Source organism: Passer domesticus, chromosome 4, assembly GCF_036417665.1.
Source record: "Passer domesticus isolate bPasDom1 chromosome 4, bPasDom1.hap1, whole genome shotgun sequence".
NCBI classification, from domain to species: Eukaryota; Metazoa; Chordata; class Aves; order Passeriformes; family Passeridae; genus Passer; species Passer domesticus.
The window spans coordinates 20,368,137-20,383,571 of NC_087477.1; positions in this window are offsets into that span (position 1 = coordinate 20,368,137).

Below are 15,435 nucleotides of genomic sequence, written 5' to 3' on the forward strand. Positions count from 1 at the left end.
TTCTTTCTGAACCATCCAGTCTGGACACTCACAGAAATGGGAAAAGGGTTTACGATAGCAATATCTTCAAAAAAAGTTATATTTTTAAAATTTTTGAATATGAGTATATCAGAAGTAAACACGAGAAGGGGATAAGGAAGCTCTGTTCTAATTATTTCAACTGTATTGTTCACAATTCTCTTAGTTTCATTAATTGTGTTGTTCCATATGTGTAAGGCTTGCTTTGCAGAAAAAATGTAGACTTTCTCATCTCCAACCCCAAGAACCTGCAGTATTTACAAAATAATCAGTATTCTTTCAGAGACACAAACTTCAACAGCAGATTAATGTACAGTAAGGGAAATAGCTGCACATTTTCCCTCTCCTATTTCTGAGGAAATAGCTGAATTGTTTCATCCCTGTTTAACCCAGCTTTCAATTTTCATTCAGATCCCATAGCTCAGTGAAAAACTCTTTCACCAAAGAAATAAAAGGAAAATAATAAAACAAACTCCCAAACAAACGCAAAATAAAATCCTCCCAGTGCCAATTTCATTGCCAATCCTTTATGTGAGTTGGACCTAACTGCTTTCTACTGAGAATAAAACAAAACTCCAACTGATGAGGTCAGTAATCTAATTTTGCCTGAAGCAATCTGATAAACAAAATGCCAAAAGCAAAGTGAATATTCTGCAAAGATAATAGGTTGAAGATAGATATCAGTCTCTTAGGGCTGGAACCAGCTCAACCAAGGACTTATGCACACAGCTTTCAAGTACTTTGCAGCCTCTCTCCTCTCTTGAAACATCAAATATTATACTAAATACCAATATATAATTTTCTCCTCTAATTAATTTTTCAATCCAGTCTGGAATAATCATAATAATTTAATTTTCTATGAAAAATTGCAACTGTATCTCCAAAGACAATGTGGCTTGATGAAACATCAGGAATCAGAATGAAACATCTGCATGTAACAAATTCTCCTCTGGCAATAAACTTCAAAGAGCTATAGATGAATGTAGTACCTCTTTATATGCGTACAATACATCTGCATTCAAACCTGTGAGAGGAGTTATCAGAAAGTTGTTTTCTATTTTTAGCAATACTCTTCATGTATTTTTTTTTTCCTTTAACTTTGTCCAAATTAGGTAGACCCAAAGAGGGGGCACTGTGCACATTTCATTAGCTTAAGAGTGTTAAATAAAGAAAATAACAAAAGGATATTAATAATGCCTTTTTGCTACATGAGGAGGAGTTATTTCAAGCAGAGGATATGCCTTCCTAGCTGCAATTTGTAGAAGCCTCCATGTCACTTTTTAAAATTAAAAACACATTCTGGACTAATGCCAGTGGTAAAAGAGCTCCACCATTCTCACCTACCCAACCTGTCTCAGGATCCAGGGTTGTTTTGAGACATTCAGCTGATTTTAGAGTCAGAGAGGATGTGAATCTCCAATAGCTCGTACACCTCATTCCTTTCCTCACTGGGAGTTTAGAGAGCCCCTTGAGCAAGAGGCATCCCAGAAAACAATCTTACCCTAAACACACAGTATTCAAAGGAGCCTTGAGACTGAAAGGCTTGGATTGATACCATCAGGTAGTTATAAAAACACTTTCATGGGCACCTAAATACTCTGCAAAATTAGAACTGGGATTTTCAGTAGTTTGATTCATAATTCATCCTTGTTTTAGTGCATAAATCAGGACATTGTACTCCCTATGACAAAAACCATTATTAAAACTCAAAAAGTTGATCCTTCACCCAGAACTACCACAACTAGTAGGATTTCTTCTCTTCTTCTAGAGTTTCTAATAGCTTTTGAAATATGTATCTCTAGAAACAAAAGATCCCACTGGTGTGATATTAAATACTCAGCTAAATGGCTTTGGAAAGATGATGCTCAACCAGCCAGTTATCAAGGTCATACCATTATTTGTCACTTTATGGTCTGTTGATGAATGTGTGAAGGGAATGAGGAATTCACCTCTTCTCCAGATAATTTCCACTATGCTACTCTGAAAAAAAAAAAAAGTAAAGCTAAATGTACTTTGAAATTGCTACAGTGTTTTTCATATTGTTTCACCAAATCAATTATTTGCAATTTCCTTAATAACCAACATTGTTATTTAATGAGGATGGCTTTGTAATGATCAAAAGTTACATGCTTATGTGGAGTGTTTTTATAATTGCTATCATTATTGTCTTAGGCTCTGGTATTATTCAATAATTAGACTCCTACTCGTTGAAAGGCACGAATGAAACTCTATTTATCACATGTAACTATCTCTAAAAGGTATCTGAAGCAGCATTAAGTAACTAAAGAGGAAAGCAGGCTTGGATAAGTTTGGCTCAGACTGCTGGATTTACCAGGCTGAATATGACAATGCCTGTGTTGTTCCCAGCCCCACCCAAAAGAGACAAAAGGCAGTGGCACAGCAATTTCTCTTCTGGAAGCAGGAGCACTAACAGGAGCCCATCAGGGCATGGCCAATCTGTCTGCAGCGAGGTTCAGTGCTGGGAACTAACCTGAGCTGACACAGGAACAGCTGTGGGTCCCAACAAGGGCATGGCGGGCACAGAGCGTCTCCAGCACGGACACAAACACAGCCTTTGTGTATTTTAATCAGCTGTGAGTGGGGAAAGCAGGAAATTCAGTCTGCCCAATATTCTTTTTTATGTAAAGAAAATATAAACATAATGCTTCAAACCAGCAACACAGAAAAAATGGTGTTTATCAACTTATCTCTCCTTTATGGACTAAGTAATTAATATCATTCCCTGAGTGTTGTTTTAATATTTTATTTTTCCTCTTTTCTTGCATAAAGCAACTTTTCCCACCCTTGTCTTTCTACACTTTATACCATGCGTGATCACTGTGCAACTTGCACAGTGCCTCACCTACATTTGCTGCTGGAAGAGTAAATAATTCTGGAAAGGCAAAGGCAGGTTTGAGAGCTGTCAAAGGCAGATCATTGCCACAGAAACTACATCTTGCATTTTGCAGGGTCAGTTAGTTTATTTTAATTTCTTATGGTCTGACAAAGGTGGTGTTCCTCTCTTGAAAAATGAAAAACCCCAAGGCAATTGGGAAGTAACAAGGCAGCAGTCTAGACACCTGTCCCAGCTTTTCATTAGGCACAGGACTGTCTAATCCCAAGACTGATGGTGTGAGATATTTTCATTTTCAATGCATGAGGAAAACAAATTTTTTTTCATCTGCTTCGCCTGCTTGGTAAGTGTATCATTAGGTAGCCTTTTCTAAAGGCTTAATTTGAAACCTGAACTCTTTTTCTAGTCCAGTGACATATGAAAACAATCACATTACCAAATCACTGCATCCACAGGTCTCTCTAGACCCATGACACAGCCATCGTGCCATTGAAAACCTCATTGCCTTGTAATAGTCCATTCATTAAAAGTTTAAAATAGTCTAAAAGAAATATTAAGCAAAATATTTACTGCACTGAAGGAAGGCAGGTGACAAATCAAAGCCATGCTAAAGGCACAATGCAAATTAAGAGGACACTTGGCTCTTGTGGTATAAGCAAGAAACAGAACTTGAAGTTTATATCATGCTCTTTTTAACAAAAGTAAGAATACCCAACTTCATACAGACTTCTGCTGTGAGAAATGAACCTGATACAGAACAGAAAATACCTTGAATTGAATAGGGTAGATGGAGAAGAAAGAGAAATAAGGAGAGAGGGATTTATATTTCACTGTGTCTCATATTCAATATTCTTACATGAAATTCATTTTATCTCAGTGCTCTGCAAAGCTTTGCAGAAATTCTGTGCTATGAAATCTCCTGTGTAATCATAAAACATTCAGGTTAAACATATGCTAGAGAAAATAACAAACAAAGATATTAAATGGTCAAGAGGTCTTAAACCTATTTATCTTTTACTGCTTTACTGTTGTGCTTTCTAGCTGTTGTTTCTTATGATGATGAATTCTGCAGTGATTATTATGGACATCCTTTCAAGAGAGAAGTTTGTTTTTAATAAAGGGGGGAAAAGGCTTTGTTATTTAAAATGTTTAAAAAGTCAAGTAATTTTAGCAAATGGCAAATAATTCGGAAAAAGATATGTCTTCTGTTCTTACAAAAATTGTTACAGTTTGCAAATTGTTTCATTACACTGCTCTTATTTCTGTATACCTGCTAATGCTCAGGGGACATACACAACCCTCCTCTTGATCAAGGCTGAAGTGCTGGATCTCAAATCACATTTTTAAAAGACGATGACATATGTTTTGTGATTTATTTAAAAATTCCAGGGAAGATTACATAATAAATGAGTGCCTTCTTTAGACTTCTTACATTTTGTGTGCCTGCATGTGTGTGAGAAACCCACTGAGACTACCATGTGTAGTATCCAGTGAGCTCCTGAAATGCCAGCCTATAATTTGGATTGACACCAAGCAAGGAACACTGATGATTTTTGGCATTCCCAAGTTTCTGAGCTGCCCAAGTGACTATGGAGATTAGACTCTACATTGGAGGATCAAAACACTCTCCTCAGCTTGCAGCTTCAAGAGTGTTTTATCTGAACTCCTGCCTGAGACAAGATCTGTGCTTAAACCTGCTCTTTGCTGCCTGGTATGGAAAGAACTGTGATTCCTGAGCCTGCTGGATGGGTCCTCAATCTGGACAGTCAGGAGATGGAACAGCAGAGTATCTTTCCTTCCCAGTTTAGTCAGTGGTCTACAGAGACCAAGAAAATAGTGAATTTTAGTGTTTCTTTGTGTAATAAATGCAAACATGTTTTCTCTAACTCCCAGCTCTAAAAAATAGAGATGCTTTTGAGCTCCATCCCTCAGGAAAAAAAAAAAAAAAAAAAACAAAAAACATTTTTTGTCAATTTTTTAAAACAGGATTTTGATTAATTTTACACTTCTCTCAGTCTCCACAACTTTCAGGCAGCCAACAGATATTTTGCACAACTTGAAAAATAATTGACTCCTTTTGATTAGTGAAAACATGTAAAAAGCTCAGAGGTCTTATTGCAGTCAGCCTACTGCTCATTGCTGTTTTCATTGTCCACTTATTAACTTTTCAAGGAAGGCTTCACTAAAGTAGTAAGCTGAGAATAGGATTTCTTAGACCACTACCCACTGCAGGGTACAGTGAGCCCTCTAATGGATTTACACCAATTTCCCATGAAATACCAAAAACAGTAGTTTCAAGTTTTGTTACAAAACATGAAACAAAGAAAAAACCTTCTTTAAATGCTGCCGCTTTTCCTGAAATATCAGACTCACACTGTAGAAAGAGAGTGGGGAAAAAATTAATGAAAAGTATATACAAATTGCAAGAAAATTATTATTATTTTTTCTCCATAAATCTTTATTTCAATATGTACACTCAGTACCTATTACACTATATAGATTAGGTTGAAAGCTGCCTTAATAGATAGTCATCATTTGTTATTTAGTGACTATATTAAAAACAAGTTTTAAAACACTAGAAGATAAGGAAAAATTATCCTTTCTACCCACCTTTCTTTGAGTTGTTCCACATGGATAGAGAAAACCTCTATCAGTGTGCTCTGAGATGATCAGAGAAATGCAGAAGTTTGTCCTTCCTAACCCCTCTGCCCTTTATAACCTCTCTGCCCTCTTGTCTTCTTCAAAGGAGAGAAGAAATGAAGAAAGGGACACTTGTCCTTTTTTGATTCCTTCTGCCATTAGTCCAGCAGAACCAGAGATTGCTAATAAAGAGGTTATTTACATTGACACCCAGGGAACCCTCTCCAGTTAGGTGTCATATCTGCCGGGTGGAGGAGGCAACCATCCAGAAAGACCAGTGAGTCCAAGAATTCCTTGCACACCCATTGCTTGAATGGGCCTTGCCAAAAAACCTGTCGTTCTCCTTTACAAATGGAAAAGGACCAAGTGAGAACCAACTAATCTGATCTCACATGTCTGAAAGTTAAAGATTGAAGCATTTGTCTAGGCTGGTCTAATTTGCCTATATAACAAGGTAAGTTGAGAGTGATCTAGTCCAGAAGGGGTAAGTATCAATTAAAAATAACCTTTTTAGAGGTGGATAAGGCACATTTTCTCCTAAAGGTTCCTATAACTTTTCACTGACAATACAATGTCCCAACTTAGATATGCATAATTTTTAGAGATATAGGAATTTATAGTTAAAGTGCAACAATATTGTTTGAGGAAAACGAGACCTAAACTTGAAAAAGTGGAAGGAAAGACATTTGAGGGAAATTTGAGGACTTGAGTTTGCAAAATCAACTCTTTTTCAGGCTGTGGACAGTCTATTTCTGTGATACTCAAAACATATTTAAAACCTGGCAATTAAATTCAACAATGCATCTCCTTCAGCCACAGATTTCATGATGTGTATAAAAAATTCACTGTTTTTTAGGAACGTTACATTTGAAAGCCTAACAAGGGTAGTTCATGTAACATAAGACACATCCTTGAAATCTTCAATTGTATAATGAAGGACAAACTTTGGCATCTGCAATATCCAAAAATCCCAGAGACAGTGCATTAACTCAGTTAGTCTTTTTTGCATCACACAGTTCAGCCAGGGAAAATGATGAAAAATAATGCTAACTTGAATTGGTATTTGTCAATATAGAGTTTGTACTTGTTATATAGCATTTCTTGGTCTATCAACTTTTGCCACAGCATGTTGTAAATGTGTTAAAGTCAATTATATAAAATTAATCCTCGTGGGTTCTACTGCAATGCATTTTTTATAGTTCTATTTCTCTAAAGTATCTAGTCTTATTTGCAAGGCCTTCCTTTGAAACTTGTTTCTACTTCCATTTCTCTCTCAACAATGTCTGTCCTATTCCATGGCATTTCTAAGGCAGCATTTCTTATCCCAAAGTTTACATACAGATACATACTACGAGAGCCTTCAGTCAAGCTTTAAAAATTCTCTACAAATCCATTTCCCACAGTTATTTAACTCCAACTTCTGCCAGTCACCCCTCCCTCCTGTATCTCAGTGAGCACTTCCCAGCTCGTATTGCTGCTTGTTATCCTGTGTATCAGTACAAGAGGAAAAACACTCCATCTGAGTGGAAATACACAAAGGCTGTGTTTGTGTCCGTGCTGGAGACGCTCTGTGCCCGCCATGCCCTTGTTGGGACCCGCAGCTGTTCCTGTGTCAGCTCAGGTTAGTTCCCAGCACTGAACCTGGCTGCAGACAGATTGGCCGTGCCCTGATGGGCTCCTGTTAGTGCTCCTGCTTCCAGAAGAGATATTGCTGTGCCTTTTTTCCCTTTTTTCTCTCTTTTCTCTGTTAGCGATCCTGCTTCAAGAGGATGGATCACAGACTGCACAGCACCGATTGTATAGCAAGAGGGAAAACACATTAGCCAAAGTCATTTGGTTTTAATGAGATAGGAAGCTGAGCTGGCCTGTTTTATTTATTAATTTGAGATTATCCACAGAAAGCTATATTTTACCTTCAGGAAGTACAAAAAGTAGAATATCTTACACATTAGTTTTTACTCCTAGCAGAGGTTTCTACTCTGAAAAGGGTAAGCGTGCATTCTCTAGTGCTTGACTTTATGATCATGTATCTGCCCTAATACATATCATTATTTTGTATGCATTTTCAATATTTGTATGCATTTTCATGCTTTGCACATCTATTTCTTTCTTAGATTAACTTCTTAAAATGTTAGTTCTAAGATAAATACATTTATTATCTACTATATGAATCTATATTGATTTTTTTTTCTGATTACCATAACAATTACATTATCCAAAAAAGTAGGAATAAATTAGGTCTTGTTTCTATTTCATCATTAATTTTTGCATTTGAATGTCTAAGTGGATCAGATTAATATTCTTTCATACACATCAAATGGTTTGGAAAAGGTGGGTAAGCATAGTTCCTGTCCCATCAGAAACAAGGACTTTGAAGTTTGTGTCCTATATTTAACCAACTGTTAATATTTTGCAGATAACAAAATAATCACATTGCAGGACAATAGAATTTCAAGTCTGAAGTAAGTTATTACTGGCAGCTAAAATTGAATTTCATATGTGTTGACAAATGACTAACAGTGAATAAAATTGTTCAAAATAATCAACACAGATGAATACCAACAAGTTTTCAAAATCATGCATTTTAAATACTGAATTATTTGTTAATAGGTTGAATAAAAATTGGTGATAAGAACAGCTGGTTGTTAATTATTAAAAAAATGCATATGCTTAATTAATAATTTTTACTAGTTTATTAAACATGGAAGATCTATTCAAGCATTTAATTAGCTTTAAATGAAACAACTATGAGGAATTTATTAGGTATTAATCAATTATTAAGCAAAAAGTTGGTACTTATTAATTAATTTTGTTGATATTTTCCTTGGCCTAGTCCCAATACACAATTTCATCAGTATGTTTTATAGACATGATTACGGCTGGATTTTAGAATCCAGCTGTTTATCTAAGAAAGTGCAGTGACCAGTCATCTGTAAACAGAAATGGCAGGGGCATTTACAGAAATTGTGTCTGATTGCTGCTAACTTCACAGCTGTTTTGATCTGATAAAAAAGCTCTTCCAAATCTCATCTGAATTTACTTTTGCCTGTAAAGAAATTATTTCCTTTTAAGACAAGCTATTCTGTTGTAGAGTTCACAGTGAAAAATGCATAAACTACAATGACACCAGTTAATACTGCTGTAGGTAATTCAAAAACAGCTCAGAAGACATTTGAGCCTTTTGGACTCTTTGACATTGAAGTCTTTCCCATGATCATACCCCCAGTAAGTTTGGAAAGAACCATTTCTCTTTCTTATCTTCGTGTATCATACAGCATTTCAAAAGAGCAACAAGGAACTCAAAAATAAAACATCACAGGGAGATTATTTGAGTTCTTGTGTGATTATAGCCGCTGGCTTTGTGCCAGCTAACACCACCTGAGGTGTAGCATAATTGCCCAAAACTTCAGTGCTTGTCATGTTTTATTTGTTAAAGATCTGTCAACGTTATCACTATAAATCCTAACTAGTGATGATAGAAAAGTGATACTCATTTTAGAACATATGAATACAAACAGGAAGATACACTTTGTGTATGTATATATATATATATATATATATATATATATATATGTACACATATGTAGCTACATACATAAGGTGTCTATGTGGCCTAAATAATTTGTATATACAAAGAGGTTATTTATTTATGTAATTAATTTATTGCTGTATAGTAGTCATATACCATATGTAAAATTGTATTGCAAATATATTGAATACATATAAAGGTACAAAAAGATTTTTCATGTGTATGTATATATATATATATAAAATTTATAATCTATATTAACTCTTTCATTAATGCCATAAATACAAATGTTTATATTTGTATCTGTCTATTGATTGCACCCTGCTTGTACCTATTTATAAGTAGGAACCTCATTTAGATTCCATAGTGAGGTATTCTGTGAATTATTGTGTTGAATGTTAATGAAACATAACCTTCAGCACTCAAATGTTTTTTGCTAAAATGTTCACCATGGATGACCTGATAATGAAATACCTTATCAATTTATAAATAAATAGAGTAAAAACAGTACTGATACAGTATTTACCATCTGATAAATGAAGAAATTAAATAAATAATTATAGATTTATTGCTTTTCAATAGCATAATATATTCCTAACTATCAGATTAACAAGAAAGGAGTAACAGATATTGTATTGCAGAAAAGTAATGGTTTAGACATAACTCAAATTCACAGATCCAAGGATACAGAGATGTCCTCATGTTAGATATCCAAAAGCCTCATTTACAGATGGCTATCTTACTTAATTTTTAGTATCTCTAATTTCTGACATAACAGATGATCTTGAGCAATAAAAATAGCACTGCCTCAAGACTGCATTGTGAGCTTGCCCTGTTCATGTATCACTTCAGAAACATTGCTCTGAATGCCATAGCAGCCCCACAAGGGTCACTGCTGATACCCAGAGGCAAGATGGTTCAGGTAACAGTGAATAAACTCAATCACAGATCTGGGTGTTAGTCTGTGCCATTCTTACCCACACTCAGTAAAAAGCAGTATCCTGGGAGTGGACCAGCTCAGCCAATACTCAGTCAGAGGGTGAATTATTCATTATAAGAGCTGTTGGTGAGCAGTGTAACCAACATCCTACTGTAGTATTTTTCCATGCATTTCCCAGTTTTCTAAAATTTTTTTTTTTCCTCGAGAAAGAAGAAAATCCAGAAAGTGAACCTTTTATTTTCTTAAAGACATCAGTTTCATGGATTTTTTTTTTCCCTAAATCAGGCCTGAAATTTTTAAGGCTGGAAATACCTTGAGGTGATGCATGATGTATGTGTGAAGCAGAGAATTTGAATAAAGAAACACCAATGGTTATGAAAAAAAAAGTCCAAGAGGCAAAGAATGGTTTCCATTCAGTGTGATCAGACAAGCACAAAGCCTGATTCAGTGTGAATGGGCATGAGTGAAGCTGTTTAAATAGAAGTAAATATGACTGTCAACAGAAGACCAGGAATGTGCATGGAAGAGTATGACAGGGTATTTGCAAGCACATGTGATTGCAATAAGAAAGGAATTTTAATTTTTGTAGTACAAAAAACTAACACATCCTACTCCTTCAGAATAGAAAACTCCACTTTATGAATGAAGCCTTTATCCCAAGGGAGAAGCATGTAGGAAAAATTAGGAATATTTGTAGGCATGTGCTAGAAATATATGCTTGTTCCAAAGATGCCTTGTCAATGGTAGGGTGAGTTTTGTAAAACCTAACTGAATGTGAACAGTGATTACATTTGGAAAATATAACCTGTGAAACAACAAGTAAAGTACATGGATAAAGTTTTCTTTTTTCTTTTTCTTTTTCTTTTTCTTTTTCTTTTTCTTTTTCTTTTTCTTTTTCTTTTTCTTTTTCTTTTTCTTTTTCTTTTTCTTTTTCTTTTTCTTCTTTTTCTTTTTCACAACAATAAAAACCAAAGGGGAAACAAGCATGTTAGGAAAAATGCAATTGCAGATGTATTTTTTCTCTGTTGAAGAGTTTAATATCAATTTTGAATACTCAGTGTAATCTTAATGAATCTTTACTTTATCCAGAAAGAATTCTAGGTGTCCAGGATGCTATACTCCCAATTAAACTGGAAGTGTTTGGAGAAGCCTTTGACGAAGAACTCTGAAATTGTGAAGCTTGCTTGCATCAGGAAGCTAAGGGGCTCCTCACCTGTATGCAACATGCACACCTTGGTGTTTTATGGAGAGTGGGTATCAAACACAGCTGTGGCCTTTAGACTTTTAAGAAGAAAAGATTATTTTAAATCAACATGTCCTCAGTATTTGTGAAGGTGCTTCTGATATTATACATGCATTTTTATTAATAAAAATGGAGTTCCTTGCACTTCTGGAGGTTAAATAAACAGGTTGGTTTTTGTTTCTGGGTTTTTGCTAATAACCCGTAAGTGACACCATACCGACTTAGGACCAGAAAAAGCATTATGTGAAACCTTGTGAAGTTACTTTTATACTTTATTTCCAAAGACACTAGGGAACCAAATTTCTTCAGTATCAATAATATGCCTAGCAAATTTAGGATCTTACAATGTCAGGCATACATAAAGACAATTTTACTTTAATATATGCCTTTTCCTTTACTTTATTGCCTTGTTTTATTTTGCTTTGTTTCGATTTTTTAATTGTTAGTCACTACAAGAAGGAGATCTGAAAAGTGGAAAATAGGAGTTCATGAGTTCAAATAGTTATATGTCTAATAATGTGCATGCACACATATGTATGCATATATATATATATATATATATATGTATGTATGTATATAGGATACAATTTCTATTCTTCATTCCTGTGTATCAGGATGTGGTAGGAGTTCTGTTTCCATCCATATGCACCATATGCTGAATTTCTCCATCTTCTCCAAGTACACATAACTTTGAACAAAAATTGGTTTTAACTCTATTACTACCTCCATTTGAAGCGGAAACAGAATTTAAGGGGAACATGATGTATTTTATATCACATTTTGATTATTATGAATTACAAGTGCTTTCTTCCATGTTTGCGACAGTGTGAGTAAAATGAGGTTGCTTTTCTTGCCTCTAAAAAGATTGCTGGTACAGCCACCTTCCTATGTAATGTTTTTCTGAAGAGCAGCCTGCCTTATTCACAAAGATAGAAAACTTAGAAAAATAAATTAAGATTTAGATTTTAACCTTGTGCTCAATTTGAAAAACTTGATGCCAGCTGAATTTATATTTGATATTCACATTACATTCAAGGTGGAAAGAAATAGGAGCCACAGCATCAATAACAAAAAGCTAATGTATATGTCAGCTTCAATATTATACCTGTATTATTGGAATTCTTGGTTCAATAAAATCTCTATGTTTAACCATGGTGTAAGCCTTAATATGAAATCTAACTTTTCACAAAACATTTGAAAACTGATACATCATTTATCTTAATCACCTAGACATGCTCTGGCTATAGATTAGAATTAGATCTTCTGAAGCAAGGAGGGGTTCCTCCAGAGATATCATTTTTTGCTAAAAGTAATCTCCACTATTTGTGTCCCTGATCCCTGACCTGGCATAAAGATTTTCTTGACATGGAAGATGAGTTTCCCCAGGGATTGTGTCCTGTATTCCTCCTCCTTTAAAACTTACAGATGGTCATGCTCCTAATGTTAAAGAACACTGGCGCTCAAGAAGAAATCAAAAGCTGGTAACATAGTATTTTCCCTACCACAGCAAGTGGTGAAAATGTAGAGATATAGGTATTTAAAATTCTACTATCCCTTGCTACAAATGGAGAAATGCTCTTTTAACAAGTACTTCTTTTGCAAATACCTATCCTTACTCAGTGTGAATTTTTCAGGGTGCATACTTTAGGTATTTGGAGCAGAAGTCTTCCTTCCTTCCTTCCTTCCTTCCTTCCTTCCTTCCTTCCTTCCTTCCTTCCTTCCTTCCTTCCTTCCTTCCTTCCTTCCTTCCTTCCTTCCTTCCTTCCTTCCTTCCTTCCTTCCTTCCTTCCTTCCTTCCTTCCTTCCTTCCTTCCTTCCTTCCTTCCTTCCTTCCTTCCTTCCTTCCTTCCTTCCTTCCTTCCTTCCTTCCTTCCTTCCTTCCTTCCTTCCTTCCTTCCTTCCTTCCTTCCTTCCTTCCTTCCTTCCTTCCTTCCTTCCTTCCTCCCTCCCTCCCTCCCTCCCTCCCTCCCTCCCTCCCTTCTCAGCCTTCAATATTTCCGCCAAAAAGGAACAAAATATGTTCTTGAGCAGTCTTAACTTTTTCCTCAGTGAGAAGATTTTTGGTTGGTTTCTTTTTCTTTTTTTTTTTTTAGTTAAAACCATTACAGGTCGGTACTATGACTTCGACACCAGTAAACCTCCATTCTGGGTGCATATGTTGTCTCAGAGATTTCACTATTACTGTCAAGGTTATAAAGGTTAACTAAGAATATCTTCCAGATTTGTGTCAGATGGACTGATGGTACCTGCAGTGGATACAGGATGTTCAGGAATTCAGTAATTTGAAGGGGTTGACACTTTCTGTTGAACTCTGAGATTTTCCTGGGTTTCAGGTCATAGATATTTGTTACTTAACTTCCTGCCAACAACTTTTACACAATTACAGGGTCCTTAAAGTGAAAAAAAAACCAAAAAACCAAAACTTGTTTGTTTTGGGGTTTTTATGGATATTCAGAGTGGAAATGGAGTACCAAGTGCCAAAAGTACAACCTCACAAGAAGCCCATTTACTTTTTCGACTTCTCTTTGCAGTCAAAGGCATTTTTTTTATTTTATTTGCTGGTTACAGCATGTCAAATAAGTTACAGTATGTGTGCACATGTGTTTGTTCATCTTTGTGTAAAGCAGAGATTATCAATAATAATTTGCTTCTTTTTTTCTTTCTTATTGTGCTTTATGTCCTTCCCTTCTGACACCATAATCCTTCCATAGCAATGTCACACACAGTTTAATTTTTCTTCTCTGTGTTTTAATTGCTATAACCAGTTCAAATACTTCCTCATTTAAATGTATTTTCCTCTGTGCAAACACAGGCACACATATCTACAGAAAATAGTTTGCCAAATAGAATTCAAGTCACTAGAGTGAAATAGTAACTGTAACTGCTGAAGTGAAAAAAAACCCAGCCAGATCCTTACCTTGTCACAACAGATAAAAAGCAGGATGGGAAGCACTGTAGAGTAGCCTTTCCATTTTGAAGAATAAAATAAATTAGGAACTTCTGGATGCATAAATTTCTTCACATTTATTTTAATATTATTGGGGTCCTGTTAGTGTTCACCAAGAAAATAGGTGAGCAGATGAGCAGCTGCAGTGTTTATTCTCATTTCAGTTCACCTCCGAGGTAAAAAATGATGTTAATTCTGTGGGAGGGGAATTGTCTCAATTTAGAAGGTATTTCTCATTGTGAACTTAATTAATGAGGAAACATCTCATGTTAAAATGGGCATCAATACTTCCATTACAACACCAGGTTTCTCAGTAATGTTTTCAATGCAGTGTCTACTTCTAAAAAGATTTAATAATAAACACTTTATTTTTGAAATATGAAGGTGCAATTCCTACTGACATGATGGCTCAGTTCAACCCCAGGGTTCAATTACTCCGAAAAAAGGTTTTGCTCTGATATATTATAATGCTGGACAAATGCTTTTATGTTGGGGTTCAAAAAGTGTTGCTTAGTTTAACTAACTCTTGCAGAGGTTGGCTCATATATCTGACTATGAGAGTCATCAGACTACCTTTTATAAAAAGTACTCAAAGGTTGTCAAATTGTACTTCATGTAAATAAATTTGTGCATTAATTAGGTGGAGACTATGGATTTCCAGCTCTCCAAACTCTACCATAAATGTGAGCTGATATATCATGCAGAAAAATTCTGTCCAAAAGGGGAGCTGAAAGTTCTGATAATCACCATGGGACTCTCTTACCACCAATTGACATTTCTGCATATCTACTTCCAGTAAACAACTGCTATTGTTGGCTTGTTTTGTGTCCCAGCACTACAAAAATTCGCTTCTGTTTGCTGCTACTTTTTTTTTCTTGGTTTTTTTTTTTGGTTCTTTTTTTTTTTTGGTATTGTTTTTTATTTTTCAAAGTGGCAATTAGGAACACCAAGAATAGAACTGAAACAGCTCTCTGTCTTAACGTGACATACAAATTATTAAACTACTGCTACTGGACATCGTCATTCAATACGGTGACTTTATTAATTTTTGTTAAACTTATCTGTCATTTTGCAGGTAGCAGGCTGCTCTTTATAAATGTTTTAATTTTCCTAGTTATTCAAGTGTCAATTTTCCTAATTATTCAAGTAGCAACTGGGCTCATGATTCTACCATTCAGCAATGCCCTTCTATTATTTGACAACTGTACTGCAGTTTGTGTTTTCTATCACATTCAGACAAAAAATATATTTCAGCCAGTAAATT